This window comes from Camelus ferus, chromosome 14 (assembly GCF_009834535.1).
Source record: "Camelus ferus isolate YT-003-E chromosome 14, BCGSAC_Cfer_1.0, whole genome shotgun sequence".
NCBI lineage: Eukaryota > Metazoa > Chordata > Mammalia > Artiodactyla > Camelidae > Camelus > Camelus ferus.
This window is the reverse complement of record NC_045709.1, coordinates 13,813,805-13,832,698: the sequence shown is the minus strand read 5'-3', so window position 1 is coordinate 13,832,698 and position 18,894 is coordinate 13,813,805. Positions and strand designations below refer to the sequence as shown.

The 18,894-nt window shown below is 37.3% G+C and overlaps 1 protein-coding gene and 1 non-coding gene across 4 annotated transcripts in view; one reads left to right on the top strand and one right to left on the bottom strand.

Moving 5' to 3' along the window:
* LOC116668556 (translation initiation factor IF-2-like) overlaps positions 1-18,894 on the top strand; it is a 320,717-nt gene that overhangs the window by 174,470 nt on the left and 127,353 nt on the right. The window lies entirely within an intron of this gene.
* Positions 1,512-1,583, bottom strand: TRNAI-AAU. Its single transcript has one exon. It is a non-coding gene; the product is annotated as a tRNA-Ile (tRNA).

The following is an 18,894-nucleotide window of genomic DNA, read 5'->3' as shown; positions in this document are numbered from 1 at the left end:
TAAAAAAAATAAAACAACATTGATATTCTCAGGAAATAACCTAGAATGCTTTAAAAGTAGAGGGAAAGTAAAAGAAAGAGCTCCTGGAAGTTAAAAATATTAGAAGGAATGAAAAATTTAGTAAAATTTAGAATATGTTAATGAAATTTTCTAATAACTAAAACAAAAAGTAAAAAAGTATGGAGTAAAAGAGAAAGAATAAAATATAAAAGAAGTAGATGGTCAAGCTAGGAGATCTAGTGTACAACCAATTGCCATTTTAAAAGGATAGAGATTATGAAGAGAAGCAAAGTAGAGCCACAATACAAGAAAAATTCACATAACTGAAGTCATGAGTTCCTATATTGGAAGGTTCTCCTAAGTATTCAGCACAGTCAATGAGACTCATGCTGAGCCTCTTCATTGTGAAAATCCAAAATACCAAGGAGAAATTGAAGATCCTAAGCACTTCCAGAGAGAAATAAAACAGACTACATGTCCAAAGGAACAGGAATCAGAATGACTCAGACTTTGCACAACAACAATGGTAATTAGTGGACAAAGGATCAAGTCTGCCTTGGATAATAACTTTTCAACCTAGAATTCAATAGCCAGTTAAACTGTACGTTACACACACAGCCAGCATATGACCATTTGATATGGGAGTTCTAAAAAAATTTATCTTCCAAGCACTTTTTCTCATGAAGAGAACGGATGGTCTTTGCAATGAAAGGGCAGAGAGGAAGATGAAAGAGAAAGGTCTGCGATCCAGAAAGTAGTGAGTCCACGGGAGAGAGGCTTTGGAAATCTCAGGATGATGGTAAAGGCAATACTGTGGCAACAGCTGAGCAGCAGGCATAGTGTGACAATGGACCAAGATGAGCAGGAGGAGGGAGTGGTCCTGGAGCAAAGCAGTCAACAGAAATAAAATGGAACTGATGGATTAGGAAGTATGTTTGAATATATAGGGAGAAGTTTTATAGTTCTGTCAGAGAATTTGGGGAAGAATTAGTGATAGATGTATAAAAAAACAAGACAAATGAAAAAAATAGCAATTAACTCCAGGAAGAACAAAATGTTAGTTCATGATGTGAATCAGCTGTGGGAAATATTTGTCACATTAACGTGAGCTATGACAATTGATACAGTATTTGTGGTGTTGGAAGGGGTGATTCAGGGAGAAGTAAATTGTTTTAAATTACTAATCAAGAAAACAACGTCTTACTTTTGTAAGCACAAAAGCTGGTAACAGGAAAAGAGAGAGAGTGAGAGAGATTGAGATTATAAGAATATAAAACAGCTAAATCCTCATCCTTCATTACAGGAAGCTGATAGATAATATCTGAAACAATCACATCGAGAAAAAGATACGTCAGCCTGTCATTTAAAAATATGGAGACAAATACTAGAAGAAACAGGTAAAGAGAACTGAAACTGATTTCCTTTGGAGAAAGCCTGGGAGGTCTGAATAGCTATGCTAGAGACTCCCTTTTTTCTTTCTTTTCTTTTTTAATTAAAAAAAAATTTTTAAATGGAGGTACTGGGAATTGAACCCAGGACCTCGTGCACATTAAGCACATACACTACCACTGAGCTATACCCACCCCCAAGACTCCCTTTTTTAAAAAATAAGCTTTGTAGTATTAGCTTTAAAATGAGGTACACGAATTATCATGATAAAAGTGCAAATACATTGAAAAAGGTAATAAAAGAGGGTGTGGTTAACCTCTGAGTTCTTGTTCTGTTTTGTTTCTGTCTCTGGCCACCTTGCCCCTGAGCTTGTGTGGCACTTGATTATTGGCTGATGTTGGCTCAGTGCTCTGCCAGCGAAGTGCAAGGAAGTGGTGTGAAGTGAGTAGACTCCCAAGTTAACTCTGGCTCTGCCATCATCTTTATGTCCTTGTGTGGTGCACATTCAGGATTGCAGGATTTACTCTACCAGCTGCTGGCAGAGCTGCAGACAGGGAGCCCTCAGCTGTCAGCCCCCCGTGGGGATGGCCAGGGCTGAAAAGAAACAACCCAAGACACCTTACTTGTCAAGTTGCTTCATTTTCCTGGGCTACAATTTCTCTCATCATTTTTTCACTTCACAGAGGTGATCTGGAAATCCCATTTCAGACTCTTGTGGTATCAGTATGGGAATAAAAAGACTGTGGCCAATACAAATTTGTTACCTATGTGGCAAGCTCCACCCAGTTGTGAAAAGTATGGTTATACCAACCAGGGAGACTTTCACTGGAGTAGCACAGGTCTAAATACTTTGGGTGGTTATGAGGTGTTTTATGGAGGAGGAAGAGAAAGGAGCAAGAGGAGACTGCTCTCTTCCTTTCAGTATCCTTGTGTAGAGTTTGAGGCACCCATTGACCCCAATGCACAAAAATTGTTTTAAGTTATTAATTAAGAAAATAATGTCTTAGAAATGAACCCACAAACTTTTGGTCAACTCATCTTCGACAAAGGAGGCAAGAATATACAATGGAATAAAGACAGTCTCTTCAGCAAATGGTGTTGGGAAAACTGGACAGCAGCATGTAAAACAATGAAGCTAGAACACTCCCTTACACCATACACAAAAATCAACTCAAAATGGATCAAAGACTTAAACATAAGTAAGACAAGACACAATAAACCTCCTAGAAGAAAATATAGGCAAAATATTATGACATACATCTCAAAAATGTTCTCCTAGAACAGTCTACTCAAGCAATAGAAATAAAAGCAAGAATAAACAAATGGGAACTAATGAAACTTACAAGCTTCTGCACAGCAAAGGAAACCATAAGTAAAACAAAAAGACAACCTATGGAATGGGAGAAAATTTTTGCAAATGAAACCGACAAAGGCTTGATCTCCAGAATATATAAGCAGCTCATACGACTCAATAAGAAGAAAATAAACAACCCAATCCAAAAATGGGCAGAAGACCTAAACAAGCAATTCTCCAAGGAAGACATACAAATGATCAATAGACACATGAAAAAATGCTCAATATCACTAAGTATCAGAGAAATGCAAATCAAAACTACAATGAGGTATCACCTCACACCAGTCAGAATGGCCGTCATTCAAAAATCCACAAATGACAAATGCTGGAGAGGCTGTGGAGAAAGGGGAACCCTCCTCCACTGCTGGTGGGAATGCAGTTTGGTGCAGCCACTGTGGAAAACAGTGTGGAGATTCCTCAAAAGACTAGGAATAAATCTACCATTTGACCCAGGAATCCCGCTTCTGGGCTTATATCCAGAAGGAACCCTACTTCAGGATGGCACCTGCACCCCAATATTCATAGCAGCATTATTTACAATAGCCAAGACATGGAAACAGCCTAAATGTCCATCAACAGGTGACTGGATAAAGAAGAGGTGGTATATTTATACAATGGAATACTAATCAGCCATAAAACCCGACAACATAACGCCATTTACAGCAACATGGATGCTCCTGGAGAATGTCATTCTAAGTGAAGTAAGCCAGAAAGAGAAAGAAAAATACCATATGATATCACTCATATGTGGAATCTAAAAACAAACAAACAAACAAACAAACAAACAAAGCATAAATACAGAACAGAAATAGACTCATAGACAGAGAATACAGACTTGTGGTTGCCAAAGGGGTGGGGGATGGGAAGAGATAGACTGGGATTTTAAAATTGTAGAATAGATAAACAAGATTATACTGTATAGCACAGGGAAATATATACAAGATTTTATGGTAGCTCACAGAGAAAAAAAATGTGACAATGAATACATACATCTTCATGTATAATTGAAAAATTGTGCTCTACACTGGAATTTGACACAACATTGTAAAATGATTATAAATCAATAAAAAATGTAAAATAAAAAAAGAAGAATGTCTTACTTTTGTAAGCACAAAAACTGATAAGATCACCATCCCGTAACTATAATCTGGAGTTTAGGCCTGATGTTCCTTCTAGGTTAGATGCCCAAACACATTCAGTCAAATTGTTAAACTGCTGTCTTCCTCAGCACATGGGTTTTTCCAAAAGGGGAGGCACGTCACTAGGAGAAAGGTGTCGGTGGCGCGATACCACGTATACATGAACACTGTGCGGAGAGAAGCGAAGCAGTTCTGTTTATTGATTCTTAGAAAAGGATTTATATAGAACATGCATGGTGCCTCACATATCATCTAAGTTATAACAATGTTAATAATTTTAAGCTATTTAGATTCCCAGGCTCATGCAGTAAACACAGGATGTTACATGATCAAGGACAGATTGTTTTAAAGTTCGTCACAAAACTTCATTAAGTAGGCCGTCTCTTATCCAGCCGGCTGTGCCTATCTTAGGTTGTCCTCCTCTGAGGATCTTACCCGTCATTGGCTATCCAGCTGTCCATACTGGATACATTAAATAGGCCATCTCTTATCCAGCCAGCTATGTGACATTTCTCACAGCTTGTTTATCAGTTCAGCCTATGGCTTGTTCTCTAGAGCCTTCAGGTGGGGGCCTACAAAAGGTTGCAGCTATACATCCTCAATGGGTTCTATTTCTGCTAAGCACAAAAAATTAAAAGTTGAATGAGAAGACCTGAGCAAGCAATTCTCCAATGAAGACATACAAATAGCCAATAGGCACATGAAAAGATGCTCAATATCACTAATTATCAGAAAAATGCAAATCAAAACTGCAATGAGGTATCACCTTACACCAGTCAGAATGGCCATCATTCAGAAGTCTACAAACACATGCTGCAGAGGGTGTGGAGAAAAGGGAACCCTCCTGCACTGTCAGTGGGAATGTAATTTGGTGCAGCCATTATGGAAAACAGTATGGAGATTCCTTAAAAAACTAAAAATAGACTTATATGATCCAGCAATCCCACTCCTGGGCATATATCCAGAGGGAACTCAAAATTGAAAAGACATGTGCACCGCAATGTTGATAGCAGCACTGTTTACAATAGCCAAGACATGGAAGCAACCTAAATGTCCAGTGACAGATGACTGGATAAAGTAGTTGTGGTATATTTATATAATGAAATACTACTCAGTCATTAAAAAAATAAAGTAATGTAATTTGCAGCAGTGTGGATGGACCTAGAGATTGTCATTCTAAGTGAAATTAAGCCAGAAAGAGAAAGAAAAATACCACATGATATCATTCATATGTGGAATCTTGAAAAAAAAAAAAAAAGACAAATGACAAATGAACTTATTTACAAAACAGAAACAGACTCAGGCGTAGAAAACAGTCTTATGGTTACTAGAGGGGAAAGAGAGTGGGAAGGGATAAGTTGGAAGTGTGAGATTTGCAGGTACTAACTACTATATATAAAATAGATAAGCAACCAGCTTCTTCTGTATGGCGCAGGGAACTGTATTCAATATCTTATAGTAACCAATAATGAAAAAAATATGGAAATGAATATATGTGTGTATATGGATGACTGAAACATGATGCTGTACACCAGAAATTGACACAACATTGTAAACTGACTATACTTCAATTAAAAAAAGATTTTTTGAAAAGTTGAATGAGACCCACAGCTGAGAAATACCAAGTAAGGTCAAATTAATAAAATGTGGCAAGTAACAATGATTCATAGAGTTGAGCTTCATCTCTGATCTTCAGGGAATAAAGAGGCAGCTGAGCTGTTGAAATGAACAAAAGAAGCAACTGCTAAATTGGCAGCAAAGGAGGGAACGGAGAGCTTTCCAGAACTCAGACTTCTCATGATAGACAAAGGAGCACGCGATCTTGAGCCTCTCTTCTTGAAATTAAAATGAAAGTGACTTTAATTTTTAATTTTCAATTAGCAAATGATTACTATAAATCTTGAACATGAATATAATTTCAAAGTTTTTTTGTATTATAAGAACATTTTTGAAAAATACAGATAAGCCAAAAAGAAAATCACTAACAAAATTTAGTGGACTTTCTCTACTCATAAACCAACTTTTATCAAGATATATACATGATCATAGAGTATTTATTAATTTTTACCAGCTGTTTCTCTTTTGAATGTCAGTTCCATTTTTTAAGGATAAACTTAAAATGTTGCAAATGTGATGGGTAACTAGAATATCTTTGATCATTTATTTATGAAGTTATTTGCCTTATAATGCATGAGGCATTTTTATTTTTATTTATTTTTTATTTTTTAGGATGCAATATAGTGTTAACCAAACCTGAGACAGTATTTCATTATGAGGTGTAAAACAGCTAAGCTTGAGAGCAACCATAGCCTTTCAGTCTATCATTCCAAACATGGGAGATTTCTGAAACATCTGTGTTATCTATTTCTTGTGAGTATGATACAAAAAGCTTATTATTTATCAAAATTATAAACCTGATAAAATAGTCTCTACTCCTTAGTGGAGTAAATTGGGTAACAGTATTTAACACGAAAAAAGTTTCAATATAAATATATTAGTAAGAATTTAATGTGTACTTTCTAGACTCTCAAATTATGTTTTCCTCTAAGAAACATATGGTTACTATACAGATGTCAATCCTAGACGAGTGCATTCGCCAAATACCTCTTTCTTGAATATCAGAACCTCTTGATTGACCATTGTTTTTTGAAATAAAGAGCAGTAACCTGGTTAATGTATTCTGGGATACAAAAAAGCATTGGTAAAAATCTTGCCTTTCCTACTAGTAGAGCTTTCACGGACTCCAACTTTAGCTTTATTTGAAGTGTGATATAGGTAAGGTTAGTTTGTATGTGCATTTATATGTGGAACTGCATGAAAAAATAGCTCTTGGGTGATTATCTTCTCCTGGTTTTCTACTATTTCCTTTCTCTTTTTAAGAGCAGGACTCTTGCTCATTAAAAGAAAGTTATTATCTTGTCTCTTTTACCCAAATTTCCTTTCCTCTTCTCTGCATGGATGAGTCAGGATCCTATGTGGTCAGTCACTAATTCATTCAACAAATGTTGATTGATGGCTTTGTGCCAGGTGACTCAATACTTTCTTTGAAATCCAATGATGTCTTTGAAGAAAAACAGCCAAGTTGAAAGAGATCACTTTCAATATCTATACTCTCCTGGGAGGAGAAAAAACAAAGAGTTCACTTTTGTGAAAAATAGTGAAGAAATTGACTATGCAAAAAATTTCTTCATTTTACATTAGGAGCAGCAAGAAGTAGTTCAAATGCAAATGAACTCTTCTTAAATTAATGACATTCCAGACTATAGAAATAGTAAAATACATAATGCATCAATGTCTTTCAGTCAGTATTGCAATTAAAGTTTTGTGTGTGATATTGTTTACTGACATCAAATATAGCAAAGACATGCATTTATTCTTTTTACCTAGTTCTTTTGTATTTTTTTAATTTAAAAAAATTTGTTTTGGGGGGAGAGGCAATTAGGTTTATTTAATTAATTTATTTATTTTGATGGAGGTACCAGGGATTGAACCCGGGACCTTGTGCATGCTAAGCATGTACTCTACCACTGAGCTGCACCCTCCCTCCTGATCTTTTTACCTAGTTCTTTAACCATTAATTTTTTTTTTAAAAGCTTCATCCCTCAGGGTGTATTAGGATGACATGTCCCATACTTTACTGAAATGCTGTATTGATTTTAGTTGGTATATCATATGACGTTTATCCTAATTCTCAATATTATTATGAACAAAAAAATAGTGAGTTCAGCAAGTTCACTGAGAAGTTTGCAATCCACAACACACAATTGCTTTGGATAGCTTTGAATTTCACAACATGAAGACATAGGCCTAGAGGGAGCTAGAAAAGATGTGAGCCAGCAGATGATGGCATATTGGATTGTGGCCCCATGTAGATTTCAGGTCCTAATTGTGAAAAAGGAAAAAAATGGGACATATTTCACATATAGTCTTAATGTGAGATGTCCGTGACAGTTAATTTTGCTTTAAATAACAAATACTTTTTGCATGCCATTTACTATCTTACCAGTGCTTTCTCAGAAATGTGAATCATTGCTGGGTGGGTCCCTAATTTGGGGGGGGTTTCAGGCCTCAGCCTACCTGCAGGGAAGTCAAGAGCCATGTGGTGTTAATAAAGGCAAGGCGTTTCCCTTAGCTGTGACTTTGAGTGAGTGTGGAGGAGTGATGGGTAGGGAGCAGACGGAGGGCTGCTTGCCTTCTGCTAGTATAGTGGGCTGAGGATGTACATTCTGGCATGGCCTCTTTCCTTGAATGTCCTGCCAAGGCGTTCCTGCCTGAATCCTTTGAGACCAAAGATGCCATGTTAGAGAGAAATTTATTTTCCGAGCTGGATTAATCATTGACCTTTTCACTGAACTGCAGCTCTCTGTGACTGCCGGGGAGAAGCTGTTGAGGGAGGCTTACATGTAGTGATTGCCTTTGACTTCGCTTCCCCTCTCTTTATCTCCACCTTTAGTCATCCAGTCCTGTGAAATCGATTTTCCTTTCTGAGAATCAAATGGAAATAGGGATGGCCTCCAGATCAAGGTGAAAATGTTAGCTTTATGATTGCTAAAGCTGAGTTGAAAAATGAAGCTTGACTCTGTGGTCAAAATGTGGCTTCCTGATACTTTGCCCTGGGTCTGGATCTCGGGGCTCACCTGGGGAAACCACCGTACAGTGAACACTGTGCGGCAGGCTATGCAGACAGTGGCGGCCTGCTCACATCCCTGAAAAGAGACATGGGGGCAGGGCTGTATAAATAAAAAGAGATGGGCCTGATGGCCTTCCACAGAAAGGTAGGACGTCCTGCCATTTGCAACAATGCGGATGGACTTTGCGGACACTGTGCAAAGCGAGATAAGTCAGACAGAGAAAGACAAATACTGTATGATCTCATTTATACGTGGAATCTAAAAAAGCCAAACTTGTAGAAACAGAGAGTAGAATGGTGGTTACCAGGGGCCGGAGGTGGGTGGTGAGGGAACTGGGGAGATGTTAAAGAGTACAGATTTGCAGCTAGAAGATGAAGAAGTTCTGGAGATCTAACGCGCAGCATAACAGTATGGTAATACACCCTTCGAAGTTGCCTAGGGGCTAAATCTTAAATGTTCATACCACAAAAAAGATGGTGATTATGGGATTATGGTAATTATGGGATGTGATAGCTACTTTAGCTAAAGCTACTTAGATGGTAATCACATTGTGATAAAGAAGTATATCAGATCAAAATGTTGTACATCTTAAACTTATACAATATGTCAATAATGAAATAAAATGACATGGTTTGGTTATTGTGTGGACTCAGGTGGGAGGAAGGCAGTGATCTCTCTGAGGTGTGGATCTGTCACCAAATCTCAGTTCTTTTCTTCAATGTCACCAATCGGAGGCCACCTTCCAATACTTCCGTTTTTGTGGTGTTTTACTTTTGTGGAGAGAAGGGAACATAGTGTATTCCCCTAGTATTCTCCTCAGTCACCGACTTAGTTCAGGCCTTCAAACTGTCTACATTGAAACTATGACTATTCTGAATGCACTTAATATTACCCACCAGAGTAAGTGTTCTTTTATAAATATGATCATGTTATCTCTCAGTTAAAACTTCCCAGTTGGTTTTCCATAGTTGCTTGGATATAAACCAAAATCCTTGCTACCTTGCCATGGTATTCTTGGCAGTTTATAATCAGGTCCCTGATAAGCTATTGTCTCATTTTCCATTACACTCCCCTGGTCAGCTTCTTCCTCAAGCTGGTCAGACTCTTTGCAGTTTCCCAGACAGCCATGTCTTTCTCTACTTCTTTGCCTTCACTCTTGCTGCTGCCTTTCCAGGAATACCTTCCCACACTTCCTTTATGGAGATAGAGCTTACTGAGTCTTCACAACTGAGAGCAGGCATAAATACTGTCACTAAATTACTGAGCCATGTCTGCCTTCAGGTTGGATTAGGTTCGCTCCAGGGTTCCAAGTTTTGTGCCTGTTCACAAGCACTAAGGAGGAGGCTATGAGACTGGGGGACAAGTCGTCCATATATGCATATTCATGTGAGTGCAGTGCCTGGCATGTGGGAGGCAATCTGTAAACACTGCCAGCATCTTTTACATCGTTTCCTCTTTAACTAGCGTTTTCACTGTTTTGATATTTTTTGAGCTCTCAAATGTACTTTTTAATAAGAACTGCCTTGATTATGATAGAAATAGACAAGCAGATTATTTATAAAATTCTTGGTAGCTTTAGGATATTGGAACAATATTTTTCTCACAAAATAATATCTTTGTTTTTCTGTAATTACCATTCTTTCAAAATACGAGGAAGCTGATTTTAATTAGCTTGCCCAAGGGTTTGTGAAATAGTTTTCAAAATGGTAATAAAAATTATGTTTTTGTTATTCAAATTTTGAGATACTCATGAATGATTTCCAAACCCTCATGAAGACAAACATGTACCCTGGCCCAAAGGTTTGGATGCTGTGATTGCGAACTGGGTTTCTTACGGATTTAGTTACATGCTGCATCAGGGAGTAAAAATGAAGGAATCATTATACAGGAAATAGAGATTATGTGATGTTAAATTATTCTGAAAGGCATCCTTAAACCTTTTTGAGATGTTGAATATTTAACACAAGAGAAAAGCTGTACAACCTTTGAGACTTAGAGAATTACGATCTAGTTTGTTACATTCGGTAGAAAGCGACTGCCTGTTTAGCCTTTTGACTTAGCGTTAAATCCACTGGAGGAAGAATCAAAATGATTTGGGGGGATAACTTGACATGTTTATCTTTGTGCTCAATTTTGTCCGATCAGGTAGAAGTATTTGCATGGTGTGTATTATGATATGAGTATCTGAGGACTGAAAAATGTGGTACAAATTATAAAGAATGGATTTTAAATTTTTAATAAAATCTTCACTGTTTCACAGTTTTTCCCCCTAACTTATAAAGAGCTTTTATACTTATAAGAAAATAGCTTTATTCGTCCATCTTTTATAAAAACATACTGAACACCAATTATGTGCTGGGCTGGGCATGAAAAAAATCATGTACATGTACAAATATTCTATTTTTTTGTAATTTAAAATTTGGTTTAGTTTATAGTTTGATGTGCAAACATAGAGAAAATGTACAAGTACAATAGAAGGGACTCTGAATATTCTTTAATCCATGTTCACCACTGTTTACATTTGCCCCCATTTAATTTATTATCATTTATATTTACCTTTACGTGGGTATATAATGTATTTTTATAATTTATATATGATAAAATTTATATATATTCTACATTTATATGTGAAATGTACATATAGAACTTATATATATTCTGTACTTTAATCTTACATCTATATTATACTTATAGTCACATGTATATTTATAAACATAGATGTATATATATACATATATATGTGTGTGTTTGTGTGTGTGTGTATATATATATATATAAAATATATACAGCTGACCCTTGAACAACACAACATGGGTTTGAATGTGCAGGTCTACTTATAGATGGAATTTTTTCCAAAAGAACATACTACAATACTACAAAATCCATGGTTGTTTGAATCCACGATGTGGAACTGAGGATACACAAGGCTGACTGTAATGTTATATGCAGATTTTCAGTTGCACAGGATGATCTGTGTCCCTAACCCTCACACTGTTCAAGGTCAGCTATGTATGTTTATATTTTACTTTCCAAATCATTTAAGTAGAAGTTGGGGATATTGTGGAAATACTGTCCTTTTATAGTAACTCTTCAGTATGTACTTGCTAAAATTAAATTTTCTTATATTATCATAGCACAATTATTGAAATTAGGTAGTTTAGCATTGATGCAATACCATTGTCTAATGCACAATCCATATTCAAATTCCATCACTGTCCCATTAATTTATTTTATAGCTATTTTCCCCTGATCTAGGATCTAAGCCAATGATGATTAGTAATGGATCAGTCCAGTCATGCACAGCATTTGGTCTTTAGTCCGCTTTAATCTAGAACAATTTTTTTAATCAGTTTTTTGGACTGTTTTGACTAACATTTTTGAAGGGTTATGGATCAGTTACTTTGTAGAATGGCTCTGCTTTGGGGTTTGTCTGATAGTCCTCGTTAGTACCTTCAAGCTCTCCATTTTTGGCAGCAATACCGCAGTAGTGATATTGTGTCCCTGCCAGGGTGTCGTATCAGGAATTACGTGGTGTGAATTTGTTCTAACACTGCTCATCATTAAGGTGATGCCAGCTGGGCTTCCCTATTGTAAAGTTTTTGTTTTCTTTTTCATTTAATAAGTGTAGGGAAATAAACTGAAATCATGTAAATGCTGTTTGTTCCTTTAAAATTTTCATCCACCGGTTTCAGCATCTTTTGATGATTTTCTTTCTTCTACATTCATTAGAATAGCGCTCTAAGGAAGAGCATTTTCTTCTCCCCCGTTTGGTTATTTCTTGTCCCAGAATTTATTCCTTGTCTAGTAGGAGCCCCTTCAAGCTGGTCCCTGGCTGTTTATCTATTTTATATAAAGTAATGTCTGTCTGTTAATCCCTAACCCCTTATTTATCCCTCCCACCCTTTTCATAGTTGTAACTCCCTTGGCTAGTAAGTCTTGGCGTCAAAGAATGCAAGTTGTCCAAATTTGTTCTTTTAACGAGACTGTTTTGCCTGTGCGTTTCCATATAAATTTCAGGAACATCTTATCAGTGTATATGACAAATCCTGCTTGGGTTATTACTGAGATTGTATTGAATCTATACATCAATTGGAGAAGAATTGGCACCCTAACGATATTGTGTCTTTTCAGTGAACGTGGTATATAACCTCTCATTTAGTTCTTTGATTTCTTTTAGAAATATTTCGTAGTTTTTAAAAAGAAGACTTGTGTGTATTTTGTTTAAGTTATTCCCAAATATTTTTTTGTTTTTGATCACAGGGTGAGTAAAAGTTTTAAAAAATTGTTTTCCAAACATTTGTTGTTGATATGGAGGAATATAATTACATTTTGTGTGTTAAAACTTGTATCTTGTGATCTTTCCATTTACTTATTAGTTTTAGATATTGCTTTTTACACTTATTAGTATTTTCATGTCATGTTTAAATTGAGGCAATTTTACTGTTTTCTTCCAACTTTTATCCCTTTAAATTTGTTGCATAATGTCATTCTTAATACTAATTACATCTGATATCTATAAGAGCTGAATGGATAACCTCTCCTTTATTCCTGATATTGATAATTTGTATTTTCTCTCTCTTTTTTAAATTAGCATTTCAGAGGGCTTGCAATCATTTCGAGGAGCCAATGTTTAACTTTGTGAATTTTCTCCGGTTTCTCTGTTTGCTGTTTAATTGATTCCTTTCTTATTTTCCTCCTTCTGCTTAACTTAGGTTTCATTTCTAGTTTCTTTAGGGAGACAACTAGATAATTGATTTCAAACCTCTCTTCTTTATAAAATAAGCACCTAAATCTATCAGTTTTTTCCTAAACACTGCTTTAGCAGTATCTCACAAATTTACACACACACACCCACACAGAGGCACACACACAATTTTTTTTCATTGTCATTCGGTTCAAAGTATTTCTTATTTCCCATGTGATTTCTTTTTTGATCCATGGGCTGCTTAGAAATTAGTTGCTTAAATTCTAAATGTTTGGGGGATTTTCCAGATATATTTTTCTTAACAATTTCTAGTTAAATTCTGTTGTGATCAGAGAACCTGCTCTGTCAAATTTTGATCTTTTAAAATTTATTAAGAATGATTTTGTAGCCCAACACACTATCTCAGTGAATATTGCACATGCACTTGAAAAGAATGTGTGTTCTGTAGTTGCTGAATCTGTAAACATGTCATTATATAAAAGTGGTCGATGCAGATCTTTTATACCTTTGATTTTTAAAAAATCTCATTGTCAATAAATTACCGAGAGTATTTTTTACAGACTTAAGCCATTATTGTGAATTCGCCTGTTCTCTGGCTTACAGCTTTTTTTTTCGTATGACAGTTGAAATAAGTACCTTGTGAAAAGTATGGCAGCTTTTAACATCTTCCACACAATAAAGACAGTAGACAGCAATTACAAATATTAAAAAGTAATGAAATACTCTATAGATATGTCAGTTAAAGTCACTGTATTATTCACACATCAAACCATTTTAGAATTTACTTTGTGCTAGGTCACATATTAGATACAACAGACATACTCTCCACCCTTGACAGTCTCCTTCCCCAAATAGATAAGTAAACAATAGAAACACTTAAAATACAATATTATATATTCTACAATAGAGAAAGTAATCATTACAAAAGATAATGATTATGTGTTGTCAAACTCTATTTAAATAAATCTGAATTTATTCTAGTACCTCAAATTATATTTAGACATTACTTGTGTGGCATAATGAGAAATGTCTTCGTGTTATGAAAAAAAGCTATTGGACCTAGTGCTAGAGGTGAGTTTGAATCCAGGTTCTATCACTTACTAATCGTTTAACCTTGGGCAGTTGCCCAGCTGAATGTGTTTTCCCAATTATAAAATGAAGCAAATATTAACACGTGTGTAAAGTAGTTTTTATGATTAAGAAAAGAATGTTTAAAAGGTCTCTGTAAAGTGCTACCAAGTGTAAAATATTATTAATAAACCTAAAGTAGATTGTGTCATGGTAGTTCTAGTTCACAACATGTGGATTGATTTAAGCATTAATAGCATATTATTTATCACTCAAATTTGTTTCACTTTGGCTTTAAAAAGCAGTCAGTTCAAGAATATACTCAGATAAAATGTGTACCATATAGGCGTGATTAGAATTTGACCCAATTACTTATAAACTTAGCAGCTTGCTGAGAGCTGAGCCTTCCTTCACGGCTGGGGGGGAACATTAGAGATAATATATTCCCAGTCCCTCAGTATCAATAATGAAGCAGACTCAAAGCATATAAGTGACTCTCCCAAGTTTGCACAGCTGGGTGGTGTAAGGGCTTGGTAGGACTGTGATCCAGATGCATGGACTCTGAGATCATGGGATTTTCGATATATAATTCTGCCTCTCTGGTTTGTCTATGGTTGGAAAGTATCTTCGTAACACTGTCACTTATTATATTACAAGAAGTCCGAAACTCTGGTTCCAAGAAATCTACTTTCATATGAAGTATGCTATGAAAGTGGTATGGATGAACTTGGAAATGCACTAATGGAAATGAACTGATGAGAAATCTCAAAGTGTTGGCTGTACGACACACAAAATGAAATGGCGATGATCTTAATTGTTTTGAATACGATTTCCAATTTAAGTGGAAATGTGTAGATATGGGATAATTTAGAGGAATTTTTATGGCTTGACAGCTCAATTTGGATATATCTAAATTTAATGAGCCTGAAACTGAAGCTATCTATTTCTTCAAATGAAATCCCCCCCAAGTCCTAATTGTCCTCTCTACCATGGCTGCCAGATGCAGTGATGCCTTGTCCTCAGAACAATTTCTGCCCACTGGCAGCATCCTGTCTCCAGCACCTTTGCCTCTGCTTGATGACTTCCTCCTGCATCTGAGAATTTGCTCAGCTGCAGGCAGGTGCAACCCAAGGCAACCTTCAAACAATGGTCGGGGCTAGAAATCAGTGCAAAATGCCCCAGGTCCCCCATCCTTGATGATAGAGTGAATGATTCTGAAGTGTTTCCACATGTATCTGTGTAGGCAGAACAGTGCCCACCCTCCCCAAGCCAAAGATGTCCACACCCTAGTCCCTAGAACCTATGAATATGTTACTTTACATGGTAAAAGGGACACTGCTGTTGATGTGATTAAACCAAGGATTTTGAGATGGGGAGTCATCCTGAGTTATCTAAGTGGTCTCAATGTAATTATGAGGATTCTTATAAGGGAAAAGAGGAAAGCAGGAGAGTCAGAGAGGGAATGTGATAATGGAACCAGAATGATGCCATGGCCTGAAAGGAGCCATAAGCCAGGGAGTATGGGCTGCCTCTAACACCTGGAAAAGCCAAAGACTTTCCCATATGGCCTCTAGAAAAGATGGATTCGGTTGACACCTTGATTTCAGGTCTATAGGACCTGTTTTTATGCCTCTGACCTCCAGAATTGTAGGATAATAAATTTGTGTTGTTCAAGGCACTAAGTTTGTGGTAGATCTGTTATACCAGTGAAAAAGACCCAATAGGGTGTCTCAGAGTTCCCCAGGAGCACTGAGTTGCCAACGGCAGGAACTCACGTTCCGTTCACCGGCTTCTGTCCCTTCTCTGTATCACTCTCTCTCACATGCGCTTCCAGGAATCACACTCAAAAAACCACCTCCCCCTCAGGATCTGCTTGTGGGAAAACCAAGACTAAGACGTCATTTTCATTGCTGTCTCCTTGCTTTGCCAACGTTTTTCTTCCTGCTCAGAAGGCTCTTCCTCTTCTTCTCACCTTCCGGTTCCATTTTTTACAAGACCATCTCGGGGATTTCCTCCTGCTCCAGCCTACAAAGCCGTCTTCTTCTCTTACCCTCCTTTGCTCCTGTCGTGAGTATGATTCTTATTCTCTAAATGTTTTACATGATTTTTCTATTTACCCAACCAGTCTACATTCAAGATGCTCAAAGCCTCTTTTTTTTTTTTTTTTTTTTTTTTGTGAAAATGGACCATGTCAGATGAATGAGGCTGCCTGAACCAAGTAAGAACTTTAGTCTCATCAGACTTAAAGGTAAATGTTGACTGAGGGTCTTTTATGTTCTTCCAGCTTTGGAACCGGAAAAAAAAAGCCCCTTTCCCAAATCCTGCCCAACGGGAGCTTCATACTTGGGGTATGTGTGTCAGCACACAGACAACAACAAAATAAAGAAGTAAGCTTCTAGGATAGTAGGTGGGGACAATGACTAAAGAGAAGACTAAAGCAGGAGGAAGAGGATGGAGGTGGATGTGGGATAGTTTTAAACAGTGGGTCAAGGGAAGGCCTTTCCTCGCTGAGGAAGGTAAAGACTTTGAAGGACGAGAGGGACTAAACTCAGAGGATATCTTCTAGAATGTTTAAGGCGACGATGATAGTGGTGAAGGAGCCCTAGACTGAGGATGTGTTTGAGGAACAGGAAGGAGCAGAGGGGAGGGCGAGGGGAAAGCAGTAGGGAGTAAGGTCAGAGAGTTCATGGAGGGGAAATGCACTGCTCAGTTTGCCCAGGAGATTCCCAGTCCATGCCTCTTGTCCTGATATATTTATCAGCAGTGCCTTTTTTTCCGCTCTACTGTTAGGCCATTGTAGGGCTTGGTGTCTGTGCTGAGCATGATGTTAACTCATGAAAGGGTGTTCTCATTCGAGGAATGGCATGATTTGATTTACACTCTATCAGGATCAATCTGGCTGCTGTGTTGAAAACGAGAAGAGAGGGGTGCTTCTGTTTTGGGGGGACACGGGGAAGGAAACAAAGTCATCAGTGGATATGAGGAGAGGCAATAAGAAGTTGGAAGTTTGAGGAGAAAGTTGTGGAATGGCTGGAAATTGAAATTTGGTAGGTCTGCAAATATCGGTAATGACAAATTCTAGGCTATGACCACGAGAGTGAGTGGTTGAGGCAGCAAGAAGGATGAGACCACTGGAGGGAAAGAGAGGCAAGGTACCGAGAGTGCTGGAGGGACATCTGTATTCACATAAACACAGTTAGAATCATTTTAGAAGGTCTGTACGATACAGTAATGGCAATTAATAATGAATGCTCTCCAATGTAGAATAAAATCTCAATTGTGATTTTCTGGCATGGTGTTCAAATGCCATCTGCAAATAAATAGAAGAGAATTGAAGAGATTAAAGTTACAAACGAAAGGTCAAGGGAAGCAGTATGGTGCAGGGTCAATTTTTATGTCAGCGCAATAGAGTCACCAATAAAATGTCTCCTCTGTAAATAAAATTCACTGTACTGGTTCATTATAGTCCTCATATTTCGAAAACAACTGGCAGCAAAAGGGGGAAAAAAAGCGTTGGATTTAGTTTTCCAGTGAAATTGCACATTATAATTCAGTTTCCAAGCAATTTGTTCTGAAAACTTGGAAAAACAAGCATGGCATTAATAAACGTGGGATCTGGGTAATCATGGTAATCAAAGAAGACCCACATTGTCTTTTATAATTTACTGAGTTACCACGTGCAGGGTTTGTGTGCTCTTCATGGGGTTATGGTGTTATAGCCATAAACAACCTTTGAGATGGGCGTGTTTATCCACATTTTGGGTGACAAACTTAATTTCAGAGAGCTTAAGTGACTTTCCCAAGTGACTCCACCACTTCTATCTGATTCTAAAATTTATTCATTTATTTAATCAACAATCCATTATGTAGCTATGCTAAACAGCAGGGTGGGCAAACCTCCCCCCAACCCCAGTCCCTGCCCTCATATAGGCTACAGTCTATCAGAAGAAAATATTTATGAAACATTCAAATATTGTAAAATGATACAAGAATCTATTGCATTCATGTTATCAGAGAAGAAGGACTTGACAAATTAATTGATTTACTTAGCTCTAACCTAAGAGTTTTTGTTGCTTAAATCCTCTCTGCGTTCTGAAGCAGCAGTGTCCTTCTCCGGCTGTTAGCGATGGTATAAAGTATCTATTCATGGCATTTGGAGGCCAGCAGCTTTTGTTTTGAGGACGTATTGGAAGAGACGTGGAGGCATGTTCCCCCAGGGCCTTTTGAGTGTTGTGGAGGGAGTGGATGTTTAGGGAAATGAGTTGTACTGTGTTAAGGTGAAGTGCCTATTTTAGTGACAGAAGCTCCCATGTGTTTCTTAATATGTTTTGTATGTACATGCATATATATGTTTGTGTGTGTGTGTGTGTGTGTGTGTGTGGTATGGGGAAACTTCCAAAGTGAGGGGCCCAGCGGAGGTCCCTCTCCTGGAATAGTACTCATAGCAAATATAACTGGAGGGGTATGTAGAACCTTATCATAACCACATCCTAAATTTTGGTTTTCATCATAAAAATAGTGGGATGCTGTTGCCATTTGTTAGATCACTCTTATTGCACTGTGGGAAAGAGACTAGAGGAGAAATAAACATGATTTGCAGGGAACATT